This window comes from Canis aureus, chromosome 11 (assembly GCF_053574225.1).
Source record: "Canis aureus isolate CA01 chromosome 11, VMU_Caureus_v.1.0, whole genome shotgun sequence".
Classification (NCBI taxonomy): Eukaryota; Metazoa; Chordata; class Mammalia; order Carnivora; family Canidae; genus Canis; species Canis aureus.
In genome coordinates, this window is record NC_135621.1 from 41,248,075 (window position 1) to 41,267,804 (window position 19,730).

At 44.2% G+C, this 19,730-nt stretch overlaps 1 long non-coding RNA gene across 2 annotated transcripts in view; it reads left to right on the forward strand.

Moving 5' to 3' along the window:
* Positions 1-16,937, forward strand: part of LOC144323929 (uncharacterized) — a 72,034-nt gene extending 55,097 nt beyond the window's left edge. For both annotated transcript variants that reach the window (XR_013389277.1, XR_013389278.1), the window contains exons 4-6: positions 14,535-14,624; positions 15,136-15,195; positions 16,413-16,937. This is a non-coding gene — a long non-coding RNA (uncharacterized LOC144323929). The remainder of the gene's footprint in view (positions 1-14,534; positions 14,625-15,135; positions 15,196-16,412) is intronic.
* The last annotated feature ends 2,793 nt before the right edge of the window (positions 16,938-19,730 follow it).

A 19,730-nucleotide genomic window follows, 5' to 3' on the forward strand; every position in this document is an offset into this window, starting at 1 on the left:
GTGAGGTGTCTCCTAGCAAGAAGATTAACTGTAATATTTTCTGCTAGGCGGTGTTTCCAGCACACTACCTACCACACCCAACTGGACCCTAACAGTGAGGCCTCATAATAGTATTTTGAAGATCTAAGAATTTTCTAAAGTACATTCTCTCCCATTTGCCCAAATACATAATTTTACATTGCAATTCAAGATGAGAAGATGTTGCATGTAAGTCAGGTGCAAGGTTTTGTGCATACAGGATATTTCTAGGATTTAAGGAGATACATTATTTTGTGTTCTAAAAGGAAATTATTTTTCAAATGATAAAGACATTGTATGTCTTAAAGTGCCTTTGACAGTGTCTTATGAACTGTGGGTGGGAAGTCATAATTTGGCGATGTCACCTAGAACTTACCTAAGGTGCGAGTGAATTTAAGCCTTTCTTTACTCATAGATGTTAGTATTCTTCAAGGAGATTTCAAGATGGTTCCCCATTAAAGAGGAAACCAAATTCAAGAAGGACCATGCAGTCATAGGCTTCAGAAATCCTGATTTCTTTGAATTATGTATAGATCATTTCTTGAAATCTCCCTGTGTAAAATTACATTAGCATTTCATATAAGGCTTTTTACAGAGTATATACACAATAAGTGTTGGCTAACATTGAATGTTTATGTGTTTAAATTCTATTCAACACCTCTAATACTGGCTTTTGCTTGGTGTTTTTTTATAATGCTATATTCATCACCGTCACCACCAGGGTCATTCCTGACCTCCTTTACTAGTTAGGATGGTTGTCATTACAACAGAAACCCAACTCACATTAGCTGTCAACAATACATATGATATGTCTCATCAGAAGATTCTGAAGATAAGCTGCAGAGTTGATTGATTGAGCAAATTAATAGTGTCGCCAAGGATCCAGGCATGCACCATCTCTCCTCAGTGGGGTAGCAAGGCTGGTAGCAAATAACAGTACTCATTCCAGGTGACATTCCAGGTGACAGATATGACCCTGTTTAGGGGAAAGAAGACCTACTGTCTCTTCATGTGGTGCCACTGAGAAGAAAGGACCCTTTCCCAGAAGCTTCTTGGGAAGCTTCTCCTCATGGCTCACCCATAAGGATGGAGTGGCAATCCTATTACCAAGTCCGTGACTAGCATGACTTGTTTTTGCTTCCTCTAAAGTGGAATGGGTCTTGGAGGATCAACCATGATGTCTATCATGCATTTGTATAGGGACTTCAGTTTAGCAAATGCTTCCTGTGCCTACCCAATAGTAGGTAAAGCAGATCTCACTGTTCCCACTTTATATATGAGATATTAGATGCTCATAGAAGAGTACCTTGATTTTTTTTAAATTTATTTATTCATGATAGACAGAGAGAGAGAGAGAGAGGCAGAGACATAGGCAGAGGGAGAAGCAGGCTCCATGCCGGGAGCCCGACGTGGGACTCGATCCTGGGACTCCAGGATCATGCCCTGGGCCAAAGGCAGGCGCCGAACCCCTGAGCCACCCAGGGATCCCCCGAGTACTTTTTCTTTTTTTTAAAGAAATGTGTTTTTGCAGTGGTGCCTGGGTGGCTCAGTCGGTTGAGCATCTGACTCTTGCTTTTGGTTCAGGTTATGATCTCAGGGTTTTGAGTTTGTCAGGCTCCATGCTCAGCAGAGAGTCCACATGTCCCTCTCCCTCCACCTCTACCCCTCCTCCTGCTTGCGTGCTCTCTCTCTCATAAATAAATAAATAAATAAATAAATAAATAAATAAATAAATAAAATCTTTAAAAAATATGTTTTCACAAGAGATGATAGAAATAAAATATCACTATTTTAAAAGCCCAAATAAAAGAATGGATTTAACTAATAGTCACTAATGGTGGCTAAATCATTAGGTGAACAGCTGGTGACAAACATTACAATGGACAGAACGTTTTGACAATGCCTGAACCTATTAATCATTCTTAATATCACAGAAAAGAGAAGCAGCCAGATTTTAGCACCTCCTGATGTGATATAATAGGAAATACACAATGTAAACCTGAGTCCCACCAAGCCTCCTATTCTACTCACCAGTTTATGGGAAATACAGGAGACAGAAGAATATGTTAAAGATATCATGGGAATGCAGTGAAACCCCAGATGTGGGAAACTCTACAAAACAATCTGCTGTCTTCAACGATAAATTGTAAGAAAAAGGAAAAAAAGAGGAAGCGGGTACTTATAGAATAAAAGAAATTTAAGAGACATATCAGTTAAATGAAGATTGCATCTTGTTTCAATTCTAATTTAAAAAAGTTTTGGGGGCCCCTAGACGGTCCTCAGTCAGTTAAGCATCTGCCTGCAGCTCAGGTCATGATCTCAGGGTCCTGGGATTGAGCCCTGTGACAGGACTCCCTGCTCAGTGGTGAGCCTGTTTCTCCCTCTCCCTCTGCTGCTCCACTTACTCGTGGTCTCTCTCTCTCAAATAAAATCTTAAAAAAAAAAAAAAAAAAGTTTTTAAAAAGTTAAATGTTTTATTTTTTCCTTTAGTTCAAGTACAATGAACATACAGTGTTTTTTTTTCTTAAAGATTTTATTTATTTATTTGAGAGAGAGAGCACAAGAGGGGGGTGGGAGCTGCAGAGGGAGAGAAGAAGCAGGCTCCCCACTGAGCAGGGAGCCTAATGCAGGGCTCCATCCCAGGACCCTGAGATCATGACCTGAGCCGAAGGCAGATGTTTAACCAGGCTGAGCTACCCAGGCGCTCCAACATATAGTGTTATATTAGTTTCAGATACACAATACAGTGATTCAACAATTCTATACATTTTATAACATTACATGAACAAAGTTTTAATAAAAATTATGAGACTATGTGGAAAATCTTAATGTTGTTTGAGAATTTGATGATGTAAAAGGATTTTTATTAATTTTGTTGTATATAATAATAGTAACAGGGATATATTCTGAACTATTTATAGATAAAATTATACAATGTCTGGGATTTGCCTTCAAATAATCCAGCACAGGTTGAGGGGTGGTGAGTGAGTGGGGAACAGATGTTGGTCTTGTGTAAATAATCATTGAGGCTGGGTGATGTGTATATTGGGGGCTCATCACATTATTTTTTCTACTTTTGTATGTATTTAAATATTTCCATAAGAAAAAGTGAAATTTATAAAAAGAAAAAAAAAGAAACATTCTCCTACAAATATTCTTCTATCCACTGTCAGCAAGGCAGATGCACTGCAAGTTTGTTCTTTTTCTTAATAGCATTTGCAGATCTGAATTTATGAACTGACTGGCATAGAAAGGGTGCAGCTCTTCGAATAGTTTTTTCTTTGTGTGACTTACTCGCTTTGTATGTAGATCTCATCGTTTTTTACCCTTCTCTTCACGTGTAGATTTATTCATTTACGAAATAAATATTTGCTGAGTCTCTCCTGTGTTCCAGTTAAATACTAATCACTGGGCATATAGTAGTGAGCTAAATAGGCAAGGGCTGAGCCCTCTTAAAATCTACTACAGTCCCAAACCTAAACAATGAGTGGGTGAAGAGTGCATAGCAGGGTCCCGTGTGGTGCTGGGAAGTTCCAATTTCAACAGTCTCCCAAAACAGTCCCATGATTCGTCTTCCTACCTGTAGCCCTATCTCAACTCAAATACCAGATAGAAATTGTCAATCAGGCCTGAGTTTCCAACATCACGTATCTATTGAGGATTAGAGAGTAGATGATATAAAGAAGTCCTCTACAGTTTGTCCGGAATTAGATGTTTCCTCATTATAATCCCTCACCATAGGCTAGAGGTTAACTCCTATAACGTAAGGAAAGGGTTTTTTTCATTATTATTATTTTTTCCCCTAGGCTAGGATATTATAGTAAATTTTTTTGATGAGTACATAAGTTTCTCTCTGCTCTTTTTCTCCCCACCTGGTCACCATCCCTCCCCATGTGGAGTGATCTGTCAGAAAGTTTTGGTAGGAAACTCTTGTGAATTGGGGAGATAAGGATCTTCAGATACAGAAACCATAGGAGTTATGAGGGTCAGCAGTGATGAGAGTGAAGGGAGCCCATCAACAGCAAAAGATCAAACCTCCATCCTGTTTCTCTTCTCTCCACATTCCTCCCTTCCCTGTCCCCAAATATCCAAAGGTCCCCATTTATGAGCCTTTCTGTGACTAAGGCTTGAGATGTATGGGCAGTTGTCCTAAAAAAAGTCAGGCGTTCCATGGATTAAATAGAAGAAGTAACTCTTGGAGGGTTTTCTGTTTCAAAACTTTTCCAGCCCTCTGATAGGTCTCTAGGGAGCCTGTCTGGGGATAACTTGGAATCTCATGAGCATGCTAATGACCCAACTGATTTGTCACACACCTATTCTAGACACATCCTACTCCAGGATGATTTTCACCACTGCACAGATTTAATTTTTATTCGTGGTTGCACATTATGTTGTTTAAACTTTTATTTGGCCACTTGACTAGAAAGAGAGGCATAATGGACGTTGACATTGCAAAATAGTTACTAATAAGCATAAAATGGCAAGGGGCCTGCAAATTCTCTTAATACGACTTATAGAATGTCTCATACGACACACAACTATGTCACTGGCACTTCAAAATTCAATGTTAAAAAGATAAAATATATCCAATTTGGCTTTTAATTTATTGAGAATAAAAAATGTGAAATTATTTATATAGTCAAAGTGTTGTTTGCCATGTTTCTACAAATATTAGTGTGAGATGTTCTCCTTTATCTTGTCATGGATAGACAAGAAAGTGCAAGTGATAAACACGAACCAGTTAATTTTTAAGAGCAACATGCAAGATTTTTAAATATTGGGCCATGGGATAGATTTTAGTCCATTTGACACCATAATGTGTTGTTAAATTTCAATCTATATTTAAATATACATTCAGTCTCCAGGGATGAGAAAATACATCATTTGAAAATTAATTCATCAGTCAGTTCCTAAATTGGTAAAGTGAAACATCCTGTCATTCGCATCTTGATAAACCTATGTAATAATGTATAAAATGTAATATGTTTCATAGGTAATAAGATTTAAAGATTGTAACATATGAACCCTAAGATCACACTGATATAAAATTTTTTTAACTGGAAAATCACAAGACAGTGAAATTATTTGGAAAAATATTTCCAGGATATAAGGGATTATATATCACTATTAAAGGAGTTTGTAGGAAAAAGGAAAAAGGCAAGAACCACTGCTTGGTAGGAGCCCCACCAAATGCCCCCTCTTCGAATGTCCTTGTGCTACTACCCTTTGAGATTTTTCCTTGGGGTCTGGAGATTCTCTGCGAAGCATCGATACTCCACAGCCAGAATCGATTGATTGCCAGTGAATTAACAGCTGCTCCTTGGAGCTGGCTTTCTGGCCCCCTCCCAGCTCAAGGAATGGCTGAGCAGAAACTATCCTCCTCTGGGATTCCAGGAAGGATGTAGGGCACGTGTAGGGCTCTGATGACCTGGTCAGCTTTGTGGGGAGTGTGCTTTCCACCCTGATCAGCCCAAAGGTCAAGCAGGACCATCAATTTGCAAAAAGGAATCAAGAATGATTTTCTCTGGTGGTGAAAAATCACCCAGATGGGTGTGTGATGACGCATCTCCTTCAAAATGCATAAAGTGACATTAGTCACTGGGAAGAACTGGGAGGTCCAGAGTCTACAGTTTGGGTAACGGGACCAGGTACTAAATGTACTATGTGATATGTTGACATGAGGGGAGGGGAGGTGAAGGGTCTCTGGGGGCTGTGTATAGTACTTGCCTGTCAATGTAAAATCATGTAAAAATGTATGGTTAAAAAATTGGGATCCCTGGGTGGCGCAGCGGTTTGGTGCCTGCCTTTGGCCCAGGGCGCGATCCTGGAGACCCGGGATCGAATCCCACGTCGGGCTCCCTGCAGGGAGCCTGCTTCTCCCTCTGCCTGTGTCTCTGCCTCTCTCTCTCTCTCTGTGACTATCATAAATTTAAAAAAAAATTAACAAAGTGCTGAAAAGATCCCTTTTACGAGAGGCCCAAAATCTCAGAGAGATTCTGATGCCGCACGGAGAGTGTCTGTTTGCCCAGCTCAAACACAGCACCTCACCTGAAAAATATTTTGAGAAGAAGTGCCTCGAACAATGCATTTCAGATGCCGAGCACACACAGTTTACTCTTCTGGAGCATTCTCCGTCCTGCAGATCAGTTTGAGTGTCCTATTGTAGTCTCTTTGCACCTGGAGCTGGGGAGGCAGGGCCCTGCTCAGGCGTTTCCATCCTCATAATGCTCCCATCCTGGCCACCCATTGAATCGGCCCCTACTGCATTTCACACTTGGATTAACTCAATCATGCAAATTATGTCAAGCCTAAAAGAAATCAGGCTGTGGGCAAATAAGAAATGTTAATAAAAATTGAAAATACGGCTCACAGCCGTGATGCTCCTTTATGGCCCTGCTCTCCCCAGGCCTTCAGTGTGCAGGCTCTGTCTGGCAGGAAAAGAGAGGGGCAGACAGGGTATAATGTAAATAAAAACCACAGGGCTAATGGGATGCCCACATCTTGATTCACCTCTTTGGGTGGAATAACCTGGTTCTGACAAGATTAGCAGGATAAAGTTGCGTCCACCAAGCATTGCCTGAAATATCTTCATTTGCTCTTACCAAGCAGATTGCCAGAGGATATTCTGGAGGTTTCCTGACATCCTTCTTGTATAAACGGCCTCATGTCCTGGCCTGGGTTTCTGCTCTGATGTCCTTCCTGTAGATACTGTATCACCCTGCCCAGTGGTAATTGTCCCTTCCAAGGGCCAGGCTGAAACAGAATCTCAGTTCAGAAGGCCTTCCTGGTGGCTTTTTCTGCTGTGTCCTGTTCTGCTGGCTCCCATGAGTCACAAACCCACTGGTGTACGTTGTACTCTTTTGTGTATGGGAGGCTCCTTTCTGCCTGGCAGGCAGGTCCCCTGATGGAAGAGCCATGCCCTCTGGATGTCTCCCCCCAGATCTGGTCCTGTGGTTTTGACTCGCCATTGTGGGTGTTGGGTAACTATTTTAAAAAGATTTACTTAGTGTTTAGGTTACAGACAAAGGAGGTACCACAATGAAAGTTGTCATTAGAACTTCTGACTTCTATCTCTGACCTGCTTCTCGCTCAGACAATTTGGTTTCAATTCTCTATTGGCAGAGAACCTTAGCCAAAAAGACGGACCCACCATGTACATTTCTAAACAAAAGCCAAATTTAAAGGGACCAGGAACACACAAGGAGCTGCTGGGCCCTACTGGAAACCCTTGAGCACACGATTCCAGCTTGTCCTTGGCTCCCAGGGGGTGAACCCAAATGAGTAGCAGGTGCTAGGTTTGACCCCCTGCTCCCTCCGGAATTCTTGCTCTGTTTAGCCCTGAGCCCCCTTCAGGGGCTTCATCTACTTTGCTTTAAAGCTATTGACTTAAGATTGCCTGCACAGAAAACTTCCTGTATCCACGAACATGGATTAGATTTAAGTTTATTGAATGCAGAAACTACATTTACAACTTTTCTGTATAGGTCACAGCACTTAATTCAGACTGTAGTTCAAAATTATTAGCTTCATAATCATCCCAACCAGTAGAATAAGGTGCCCTGGCAGGACCTTTCTCCAAACTCACCCTTATTCCACATCACCTGCTCCTCCTGCCACGTTGTGTGGGGGAGGCGCAATTGAGCACAAAGGATGCTGTCCATGCTAATGATGATGGTGTCACTGTTGATCATTTCAGGGACAACTTTTACTGAGTGCTTAGATGAGCCAGGTGTTGTGTTTAAAGGACACAAACTCATTATCTCATTTATTTTTTTCCTTTGGAAAACTTCTGGGGCAGATGCTTGATGATGGTCCTTAAGTATCTTTACACACGAGGGATCTGAGGCTTTGGGAGATTCAGAGCCCGAACCCCAGATCAGCAGGAAAAGCAACATTTCTCCTGTTCCTGTGGTCTTTCTGAGTCTCCGGGTGCATCGGACACAGAGTGAAGGCCGTGAGACATATGTTTTCTTATAAATGAACGTTGTTCTCCAGAGAAGGACTGGACCGCTGCTGGTTCTTTCTTTTGGGTTGATGTAAACAGGTCTGGATTGACCAGTCTCACCTCCGTGTCCAGTGGGGAGGCTGATGCCTGCAGATTAGTTCATGGAAGACTGTACTTCAATGACCATATGCAGACAGAAGGAGCCTACAAAGTTCCCCCAAGGATCTTTCTCCCCAACCTGTGCTTTTTATAAAAGAGCCATAATGTTGGCCTTTATTCGGCATTCATCTTTACATTCCTGCTTCTCCTGGAGAAAGCTCTGTGACAAATATTGGTGAGAAAATCATCCACTATAATCATTTTTCTCTTAAGCCAGCTCACTCATACTTAATGTCCACCAAAGTAGGTGGAGTAAAAATAACCTCCCATTTTCTCCCCTTGGACGTGATTGGCATCTCTTTTTCTGTTCAAAATTAGAGAGAGTACCAAGCTCAGCAGCGATTTTACTCCTAGCGGCTGGTTGGAACGCCACACACATACCCCTGACAGATACAACAGGGACTAATGAGCCATGGCCAGAAGTTTGATTTTTCTGTCAAGTGCTCCCATCCGTTTTTAATAAACAGAAGAACAACATAAACTCCATTGCCTGCTCTCCACAGCTTAAACCAAGCCGGTAGCTCCTGGTACCCTGAGTGTTGAGCTGAGTTATGATTCTAAACGACTGACAAATGCTTTTACGAGCCCCTTTGGTAGGCTACTCTGGCGACTGGGTTTGCTCCCCAGCTCCATCGCTCTGCCTCTCTTCAATATGGGCCGCTCAGTGCTTTGCCAGGGGAAACCGTCAAGTGTAATATCACATTTACAACTAAATGGCTTCAATTTATTGTCACTGGTGTAAAATGCCAACACACCCACTGTTTTCCCTTTAAGCCACGCTGTGTGCTCTTTTGCAGAAGGCTGTCTCCTGCAAAGACTGGCAGTCGAGCCAAGGTACCAAGGTCTTAGCATAGCAGATGGTGAGAACCAGGTAGGGTCGCAGAAGGACACCTGCCATCGCGGCACTGGTCGGTCCTCCGTCCTGATGAAGCTATATTCTTTCCATGAAATTTCTATCTTTACCAAAACACTCGTCGCCAGAACCTACTTTGTCCACATTCACTGGAAAATTGCATTGCTCAAAATAAATAAATAAATAAATAAATAAATAAATAAATAAATAAATAAATCGAGAATATGAATGTCTTTCTTCTTTTCCTTTTGGTTTTGCAAAACAAAGTGGCATTTATGTGGGACATTTACTTCTTTATTCCCCAAGATAGTCGCTGCCTTAAACCAAACTGACCACAGGATGTCACCAGTGTTCCATGAAAATCCCCTCGAAAGGGCATTTACCTGGTAATGCAAAACTTGTTTCTTAAAGAAGAAAGGTCAGAGCGCAGACATGTGGTCACACCTACGATTTCAAATAAAATCTGGTTTTGCAGAGACGGCCCCAGCTTGAGCACGTACAATCGAAGCAGATCTGCACCGAAGTTGTCCTTGAAGAAAGAGGTGCCACTAAACTTAACAGCCCAGAGCTGCTATTTAATTGCCCCTGAAGAGAAGTCACCCTGAGGTGGAGTTAATAACCAATACCAGATCTTTTTTTTTTTCCACTTTAATTTTCTTTGAAAGCTTCATGCTCAAGCAATGTGGTGACCAATATCTCATGGAATTATACGCTGCTCAAATACCTTCCTTGTACCAATGTATTTAGCAAATCCCAAAATGAGAGTCTAAACAGATAAAAGGCACATGACCAGACATCTAAACCTATTGAGGGAAAGAGATTTAAAAAGAGAAATTAGTTACATAATGAGCTCCTCCTCTCTTTCACTATGACAGGGGTCACACAGCCATGGTGCAAAAGGGCAGGGGTGGAGGAGATGTTTAAGGGGTCATGCCCAGGGGAGAACGCGATGGGAAGCTGAGGGCCCACCAGTCACCCAAAATTAGAGAGACAAAGTTTGAGACTGTGTAAAACATTTCTCCCGTCTCTTCATAAATTGATAGGCTGGGGTTTTCTCTAAAAAAAAAAAAAAAACCAACAAACCAGAGTGACTTTTCAAAGTTCTCTCTAAAAAAACACAGGAGTCAAGCCAGGCCAAGAGCAAGGCAGCTTGTCAGCTTCCTTCTTGGCCTGGATGAACCCAGTTCCAGAAGATTCCTGTTGGTTTATGTTACCAGAGCTTCATGGGTCGAGACAACAAGTGTATTGCCTTTATCAATTCCCCTGGAGTTATCAGAGTCCTCATTTTTGCTTGATTGTAGCATGTCTGCTGACTGTGAAAGCCTATTCTTTATAGGCAGTCAGAGAGCCCATGCTGGTTCATCTTCAGAAGAGCGTATTGGGAAGGAGTCTGAACCAAGGCTGTTTGCCTGTTTTTTCACCCGTCAGTCCATGTATACAAATCTGAACACTCTGTTATTTATAAAAACTTCATATAAGCAACGCTTTTATTGGTATGGTTGCTGATATGTGCTGAGCTGACCCATCCCGTATGTTGAATTTCTAACCTCCAGTGTCTTAGACTAGTACCGTATTTGGAGATAAGGTCTTTAAGGAGGGAATTAAGTTCAAATGAGGTCATATGGGTAGGCCCTAATCCACTCATATGACCAGCGTCCTCATATGAAGAGATTAGGATGCAGACCCACACAGCATGAGGGAAAACCACGTGAAGACGCAGGGAGAAAAGGTGGCCACCCACAAGCCGAGGAGAGAGGCCTCAGAAGAGACCAACCCTACCCACACCTTGAGCTCCAACTTCCAACCTCCAGGTTTGTAGGAAAACAAATTTCTGTTGTTGAAGGCACCCAATCTGGGCTACTTTGTTCTGGAAGCCCTAGGGAACTAGCACAGAGGCAAAAAGATCTCAGCTTGGTAATACAAATTCTGTAATACTAATCACATGCTCTTTGGTTAAACACAGCTCCTGTCTTAATAGTAATGGGTGACACCAGCTGAGAACTCGCTGAGTGTGAGTGTGCTCGGTGGTGGGAGACTCAGCCCACAACACTAGTGAACCCCTAAGTCACATGGAATCAGACAACTGTGGGGCTGGCTGGGCCTCATAAACCCTCTGGCTCATCCAATTTAACTCACGGCTCTGCTATACTCAGAGCAGTCTGGACGGATGGAGCAGGTGAGTGTCTTTCCCCCCACCCTCGCCCCCCGGAGATGGGGTTCCCCGCTGCACCCGTGCCCTCGGCTGTGCACCCGGCACAGCCAACACCAGGTGCTCCTCAGAAGTGTGGGAACTCCTTCAGCTGTGTGGAAACCGCCGCATGCACTTTGAACTTGAGTTAGTAACTTGCTGCATTTATGCTGTTAGTGGCTGGACCAACCCAGAGGCTAGCTTGGCTCAGCCTAGTGTTCTTTCCACTACAACACGCTGCCTCATACAAATTCCTGGTTTATTAAAAAACAAATAAGTAAAAGAAGAAGAAGAAAGAAAGAAAGAGAAAAAGAAAAAGAAAAAGAAAAAGAAAAAGAAAAAGAAAAAGAAAACATAAGCTGGCAGAGAATCGTTCTCACCACAGAGGCTCCTTTCAATGGGAAGTTCCCCTCATGTACTGGAAAGATGATCGGCTTTATAGAAATTCAGTCTCCCACTCTTTAAAACTCACCTATTTTGTAAAGTTGCAGGGAGCACACAGGGACTCAGAACATACCAAGTGGAATCAAAACTCAAGTGCAAACCCCAGGGAGGGTTAGCAAAGGGAAGGGGTCACGGGCAGGCGAGGAAGGGATGCCCTTCACTGCCCTTGAATTCAAAGTGAGCTCTGTGGGCCGCAAGCTCCGTGCGCCAGGCTCCACGCGCATTTTGCCGCTGGTTGCTTTTCACAGCAAGAGCCATGTTCATCCCCACTTCACAGGTCAAGAAACTGAGGCACAGAAAGATGCAATGACTTGCTCGACGTCATGTTCCTCACTGGCCCAAACTGCCACCAGCATCGCAAGGAAGCAGGGACTTTAGCTTGAACCTGGACATTGGAAACTAAAAAAGAGCAGCGAGACTTTTCACTAGATTCAAAAATAGAGAACACATATTGACCTTCTGGTTTTGAAATTGTTTAATAACTGGAAACTCCCTTCAACCTGGAGTTTGGCACAGTTTTGAGGGGTCAGTTGAGAGGGATACGGGGCTTATTTTCAAAAGAGAGTCGCTACATTTTCGAGGCAAGGCTTTCCTATGAGATGATAGGAAACAGACACGAGGGAGGTGTAATTGGCACATTTTAGAGCTAACTTATGTGTAAAGGGAAATCTGAAGATAGCCCTTATAGTTTTGACAATTGTAGAATATTAAAAGCCTTCCTTTTTAAGGATTAGGGAAAATATTCAGGTCATTATTTGTTTAACTCAAGCGTTTAATTACGCGAATGTCTTCTTCAAAATACCCTCCTATGGTCTCAGAGGATATGTGTGAGTGTTCTGTGCCCTGTCTTCCTTACAATAATAATAAGCAAAAAGTAAATACAATTTGGTGTTTAAATAGCTTTCCTCTTTTCTTCGGCCACCCGGGTCTTCATTTCGTTTAATTAATCTGTTCACCGCTGGCGCGCACCAGCCCTCTGCGGCGCCCTGGGAGGCTTCGGGTCCACGCGCACGAGAAGGAGCGGCGCGGCCTGCGCCTGGATCGCGCGTGGGCCTGCGTGCACCGCGGCACCGCTTTTCCTCGCTGCCGAGAGAAGGGCTCCGGGAGCTGTCGGTGGCTTCTGTCTTGAGCGTCCACGGCGTGTTGCTTTCGGTGCCGGTGCCGGAGTCACTAGCTTAGAGCAAGCAAGTGATGCTCGCCCTCCCCAAGGCGCGATGCAGGGGACCCCCTGGAGGTCTGGCTCCTTTTTTGCACTTACTGGGTGTTAACTTCTGTAAGGGAATAGCTGTCCGGGCACTTGCCTGCTTTTCCGCATCGTATTTTTAATACACGGGGGATCTACCATTTCCTCCGTGTGTGTGTCCTCATTTCCCTCCGTGGCTGCCCCTCATCAGGGCATTCCTTGGCCATCCCCTGGTAGGAGAATGGTGGGGCGGGAGGTGGGGGGGCGGTGGAGGGGGGGGGGGGCCCAGGCAGGAATGACTGCCTACCTTTGCTGCCTTTTCCAGGGTGATGCTCTGACTAATGAGCAGAGGCCACTAATGAAGAGCGAGGCTGGGTCTCTCCTTTTCCAGAGACTGAGCCCATTACCCTCTGGGTCCTCACTAGCCTGCGGGCACCCAGCCTGCTCCCCGAACGGATGACTTCTGGCTCACTGTGCCGCTCGCAGTCCCGGTGCCAGTGGCCGGGAATAACCTTGCTTTTGTGCGTATTTATTTTATTTCGAATTTCTCCACCCTGGTTCTTTCCACCTCCAACCACCCCCCCACCCCCTTCACTGGCCCCATGTGGTGATGTTTCTTGAAATGTTAGATTCTTTCTTCCTCTGTCCCCCCTCCAGCTCTGGAAGCATTTTGTTTCTGTACTGCTTTGTGAAGCTGGTGCTGAGTCCAGATCCTTGGGGCTTTAAAGTTGAATTAATTATTAAACAGGAAGGGAGCGGTACTTTCAGCAGGCGCCAAGTAACTATACTTAAACTGCAACCTGGCACTGTTTTTCCCACCCTGGTGCTGTGGTTTGCTGAAGGCAACTGGAGATTTTTATTCTAGTTTTAATCAAGCATCTCTGTAAGTTTTCAGGCAGTTAAGATTTGGCAGCGAAGGGCTGGGAAGTCAGTCTTCATCACCTCCTGACCATTTTGGCCAAAAAAAAAAAAAAAAAAAAATTTTTTTTTTAAATTTTTTAAAAAATTAGAAGTACTTCCCCAGTTCATAAATCAACCTGGGATCACCGGTTCCCTACTGTTCTCCCTTCCTGAGAACAGGGTGGGCTTTTCTCTCAAATGCATGTGGGTGTGTGTCTTCTATTTGTATCAGCTGGCTCCGGGGCGAGGATGGTGATGCTCTCTGGATACAACCTGCAGAACCTTGGTCTTGTCGCCTCCTGGTTGTTAGATTAGCGGCTTCCCTTTGGGGGGCTAAGTTGATGATACCACCCCGGCTCCTGAAAACTGCTAATGACCACGATAGGTAGAATTTCCTCATTTCCTGAATCCAGGCATTCATATTTTGAGAAATCGCAACCCCTCGGAGAGGCTGGGCCCACCGGGCCGCGCTGGCCCCGGGCGTCCTGTCCCCGCACCGAGGGCCAGGCGGTGCCAGTGTTTCCCAGGGAAACCCAAGCCCCTATCAAAGGTATCAAAGTAAGGCCTGAAAGGGCCGGCGGCCCCCATGCGGGGCTCCCCTGTTGGATTTCCACGGGGCTTCTGGCTTTCCGGGTCTCAGCCACCCGGCTTTCCACAGGAAGCTGGAGAGGAAGCGTGCTCAGGCTGCTCCATTAAGTCTCCCCTGTGGCTGAGCAGCTTGGCGGCGGGAGCAGGGGCGCGGGGGTGCAGCGGGGCGCGGAGGTGGGAGCGGGGGGCGTCCTCCGGGGAAAGGGAACAAAGATGTGGTTGACAATTTAGATTCAGGCCTGTGCGTTTGGAACAGGGCAGAAATCCAGCCAGCGCAGCACACACGAGCCTCCTGCTGTCCTGCCGGCCGGCCTGTGACACGAGGGCTGGGTCATGACCCCGCAAGGTACACCCTTCCCACCCTCACCGTGTGCGGGGAAGCTGTCACTTGTCACCGCGGGCACCCCTTCTGCAGGAGACCTGGGTGGAAACGAGGGACCGTCCGGGAGGCTTGCTAGCTAATATTCTTTTTAAATTCTTGTTTCCCTTTAGTGATAGATATATGTGTGCACGCACATATACACACACATAGATTTATTTGGGCTGACAATTCTTATTTTTAAAAATACATAAAATTCCCACCTTCATGCACATGGATAATTTCCATCAGCCAGTAAGTTGAATAATGCTAAGCAAAAAGTGTGGTCCTGTGGCTCATTTAAAAAGACCGGTTAGAAGGAGCCAGAAAAATTCACACTCCCGAGAATTTCACTAAACTCCAGATTTCAACCACCTTCCCCAGATTTCCCTGAATCACCACCTTTCCCACCAGGCTGACCTTTTCCCACTGTGTCACGCTGTCCCCCTCACCCCGTGACAATGCTGTTTTCTGATGCCCGTTTTCACGTTTGGTCCAGGTATTTAGGATTCTACAATGGTCGCACTGTAATCATTGGGCTTCTGATTCCGGTAAGTAAGTAAGTTATTTATTTATTTATTTATTTATTTATTTATTTATTTATAAGATTTAATTTATTCATGAGAGACAGAGGGAAAGAGAGAGACAGACAGACACAGGCAGAGGGGGAAGCAGGCTCCATGCAGGGAGCCTGACGTGGGACTTGATCCCCAGACTCCAGGATCACACCCTGGGCTGAAGGTGGTGCTAAACTGCTGAGCCACCCGGGCTGCCCCCGGTAAGTAATTTAAAAACTCAGATGAAAAATGACGTGTTCCTCATCGAGCAGTATTTGGAAGATACACTTATTAAATAGACGACTTTGTATAATTTCAACCTGTTCTTCATGTCCCATCCTCCCCCAGCCCAAAAATATATTAAAAGCTGGTTTTAAAATGAAATCAGATTTCTGATCTTTGACTAAACAAAGATCTTAGTCTTTTTGGTTTAAAAATGGGCTGTTACTCTGATCCCTCACCCATGGAGAGTTTGCAATACAATGATTTCAGAAATACTTTATTTAAAATAATCTCCGAGGGGCTGCCCGAAGTCTTCTAGGTTTAGATATCAGAGCACACTCGAAAAGTGAGTTCACTTAGTTGGAAAGGAAAAAAGGAAAACCGGCCAATCATAATAACAACACTGTAAATGAAAACAAACACAAAAAAGAATATGGGGAATATAAAATACACACGCATTGCTTTTTTGACACTTTTTTCCCCCGAGCTTTCAAGATAACTCTAGAAATATTGTAAAGACCTAGAGTTTCCTGAAGACTTTCTCCCCTTGACTGCCAAAAAGAAATAGTTAAGGAAATGTGTATTTCTGTCTGATTTGTGCCAACTATGTTCCAAAAGAATAATGAGGCTATATTGTTGTTATGAGGAAGATTTACGTTAAAAGAGGTCTTCTGGGCAATTGTCACCCGTCGGTACTTGCTATTGGGGACCGCCAGTGCCGGCAGGGCGGCTGCCGTGCTGTGTGACAGGCTCCGATCCTCGGGTGAGTCCAGCCGCCTGCCGAGGTGTAGGCCATCTCTGCAGGTGTATGGGCCGCAGCCCTAGGCAAGCCTGTCCTTGCCTTCCCCCAGAGGTCTCCGAGCCCTTCTGCAGCCCAGCTGGTTCCAATTTGAGGCCTACACTCAGTGCTGGAGCTGTATTGAGTTTCTTCCCTGAAACCAACAAAACCTGCTTCAGCATTTTGCTTGGATTAAAATATTTGTCCCTTTTTTCACAGGGCAGAAGGAGGACTCCTGAAGCCTCCGAAGGAAGGAAATCATTACAGGGCCCTACAGAAGTAGGTCATGTGCTACAGCTGCTCATAGTTTAAGAGGAAGAAACATGGGACCTCAAACCTGGAACACAACTCTTTCAAAATGCTTGAGAGCAGCCCAAGAAAAACATCCTCCCGAGGCTTATCTAATAACCATGATCTATAATCGTCTCAATGTGTGCTTGCATTTCCTTCGGAGTTTGCACCTACTTCCCAGAGCTAACGAGATGCTGAAACAGAACACAGAAAAATTTAATGAAGGGGATTTAATAGTTTGTGTTAAAGCTAATATGGTCCATTAGGAGCTGTCATTTTTATAAACAATGAAGATATGTTACCCTCTCCTTTGGTGTGAAGTCATTCCATGCAGGACCTGTAAACATTCAGTAATGATCTGTAGAACTTGCATGAAAGACAATTAAGACACCACTTGAAAAGTCTCTTTTCCTCACATATTTGGTTTCTTGCTAAATAAACTCGTAAAGATCATACATGTGTCGGCGTATGCTCACGTCGTACAGAATAACACGTGTGCGCACTGCCTTAACACAAAAAATAGACATCTTATAAGTGAGTTTGGTTTCTATGAGCTCGGGAAATATCAGAGGCGATTAGTTAAATTAGGATCACAGTTTCTGTTCTTTGGTTGGTGCTATAATAATAGAACAACCGCTATGCTATGGTAGGGCAGGGAACATAAAATTAACAGTTCACAATGCCATTAAAGGCGCAATGACAACCTTTGAAAGTTGTAAATAAAACAGTTCCATAAAATCTATTTATTCCAAAGATAGTAGGTTCTGGTAGGATCCAAATAATACCTTTCGGAATTTATTTTTTAATTGCAGCCGGCACCGGGCAGGGGCAGGGCTTTAGGAGCCGTATACCTTTTTGGGGACTGGCTGAATGTACTTGAGAAAATGAAATCTACTTGACTCTCTCTGACTTCGTAAATAGAATTTGCTTCCTTGCTCTCCGTTTTCTTAAAGACAAACGGTTCCTTCTTATAGGTTTTAGGTCTGGCAGGGTTTGCTGAAAAATTCTTCTAGCTCCTTTACGTTTCCTTCTGTGGATAAGAGGGAAAGGTGGGGGGAGGAGGGAGTGGGGAGGTCCAGATTAAAATTATTCTAGTTATTCACATAGACTTGAAAGCTCCGGTGAAGAGTTTTGAGGAGTAGCCTCGGGCAGAACTTGCTATCAATGAAGGCCAGGAACAAAAAACATTTAAAAGCAGATTACAAATCCCTCCTAACAAAGCAAAATCAAATCACTGATCGATAAGTGCAGCTGGGTTTAAATTGTTTCCTTAAAAAGGCTTTAAAAACTTTTTTGAACGAGAAGCTGGAGGCTGAACCTTTCATGCGTTAGAGCAAGTTCCTTCTGGAAAAGTCTTTCCCCTCTTTTCCAGGGAGGCCTCTCCTGGGACCAGCCAGATCTCCTCTCTTCTTGCTAAACATGGCCCTGTGGCTGGAAAAGGCTGGCAACAGGGTTTCCAAGAAAGGGAAAGATGTTCTTTGATGTATGTCAAGTGCTCTAAGATATTTTAGCTTCTTCCCAACAGCCTCGCTGGCTTCCTCATGGTCATCCCTGAACTGTGTGCGAAATGCCCAGACCGGGGTGTCTCCTGTTGCTATAAAATGAACCTGAAGCCTAAAAAAAAAAAATTTTTTTGACAAAGAAAGGCCCCAGACAGTAGGTCACTCAAGCCACAAAAATGTGCTGGATAGACTGTGGCTTGCTGTCTAGATCAAGGCCATGTGGGGGATGTTGAGACCTACCTCCCAGATCCATACTGAAACTCAGATGCCTAGCTCTTTTGGTGACTGAATTCCAACAGAGTTTTTGAAAAACAAGGGGAGAGAGAAAAGAAAGGAAACCAATGAGCAAGTGGTGTTCAATTTATTCACATATGTTCCAAATGGCACAGAGATAAGCAAAAAAGGGTTCTGGTACATTTTTTTAATGATTTCATTATCACCAGACAAGAATTGAAAGATTGTCCAGATGCTATTGGAAAGATAGAAAGATGAGATTAAAATTTAAAAATAATAATAACACCATGAATGGCTCCCTGCCCCTGGGAACGGCCAAGGCCGACCTGATGTGATCTTTGAAGTTCGGCCTGTTTGCAAATCAGTTTATAAAAAGGGAAGGTGGGGATTAGGTAGAAAAATTTGATTCTGGCCTGGCCCCTCTCTTGGCTCCATGAGCATCATTTGATGGTGAGGGGGTTGGGGGGTGGACTGTGATTTTAGCCCAATAATCAGTGGAGGCAAAAGGTAAAGGGAGGCTCCGTTGTTCATATGGGCCTAGCCAGGCTGAGCGGTGGGCCGCTGGCCTCAGAGAGCCCCTGTCTCACATACAAGGATCTACGAAGGACAGGAATTAGCCTGCTGCAAGAGCCACGGCTTGGGTCACAGACTTATTCCTTCCTTTCTCCTGGGCTCCTCCTCTCCCATAATGTTCACCTGGAAGCAATGCCTCCTGCCCTGTTACAAAGTGTCCTGGCCACTCTGGTCTGAAGAAAGCTTTCCCTTTCCTAGGGACTCCTCTCCTGCTCATGTGGAAATGATTTACCGCCTAGCAAATGGATTTTTTGTCTCCACACGGGTGTGCATGTCATCTAAGAAGACTGTAAGCTTCCAGAAGGTGAGGACAGCGGTGTTTTTATTCCTGCTCTGGGCTCTATTGTCCCAATTGCTCAGTAAAAATCGTTCTATCACTTGATTGATACGGAAGCTGAAAATAGGTGGCCAATCACCATGTCCAGGAAAAGTACAGGAAGGTTAAAATCTTACCCAAGGGGACACCTGGGTGGCTCAGTGGTTAAATGTCTGCCTTTGGCTCAGGCTGTGATCCTGGGTCCTGGGATCAAGTCGCATCAGGCTCCCCACAAGGAGCCTGCTTCTCCCTCTGCTTATGTCTCTACCTCTCTTTCTGTGTCTCTCATGAAAAAATAAATAAAATCTTAAAAAAAAATCTTACCCAAGGACTCCAAGCCTGTTTAGCGGTAAGACTTGGCAAGTATCACTCGAAGCATCCTACCTGTGGAAGGATGGAAGCAAAAAGCCTCTTTGAGAAGAAAACCTCCCTTTAATAGCACTGCCTGTCCCCAGAGTTTTCTTCCAGAAATCCTCTGAGAGCAAGAACTTCGACTCCAGAGTCTGGATTCCAGGCAACAGGGGCCTCCCTGCTGCCCTTTTATTCCATTAAGCTAAGACCTTCCATTACCCAGCAAAAGGAGCAGTACTCTCATCTCCCTGAAAATATTTGAGTTGTATA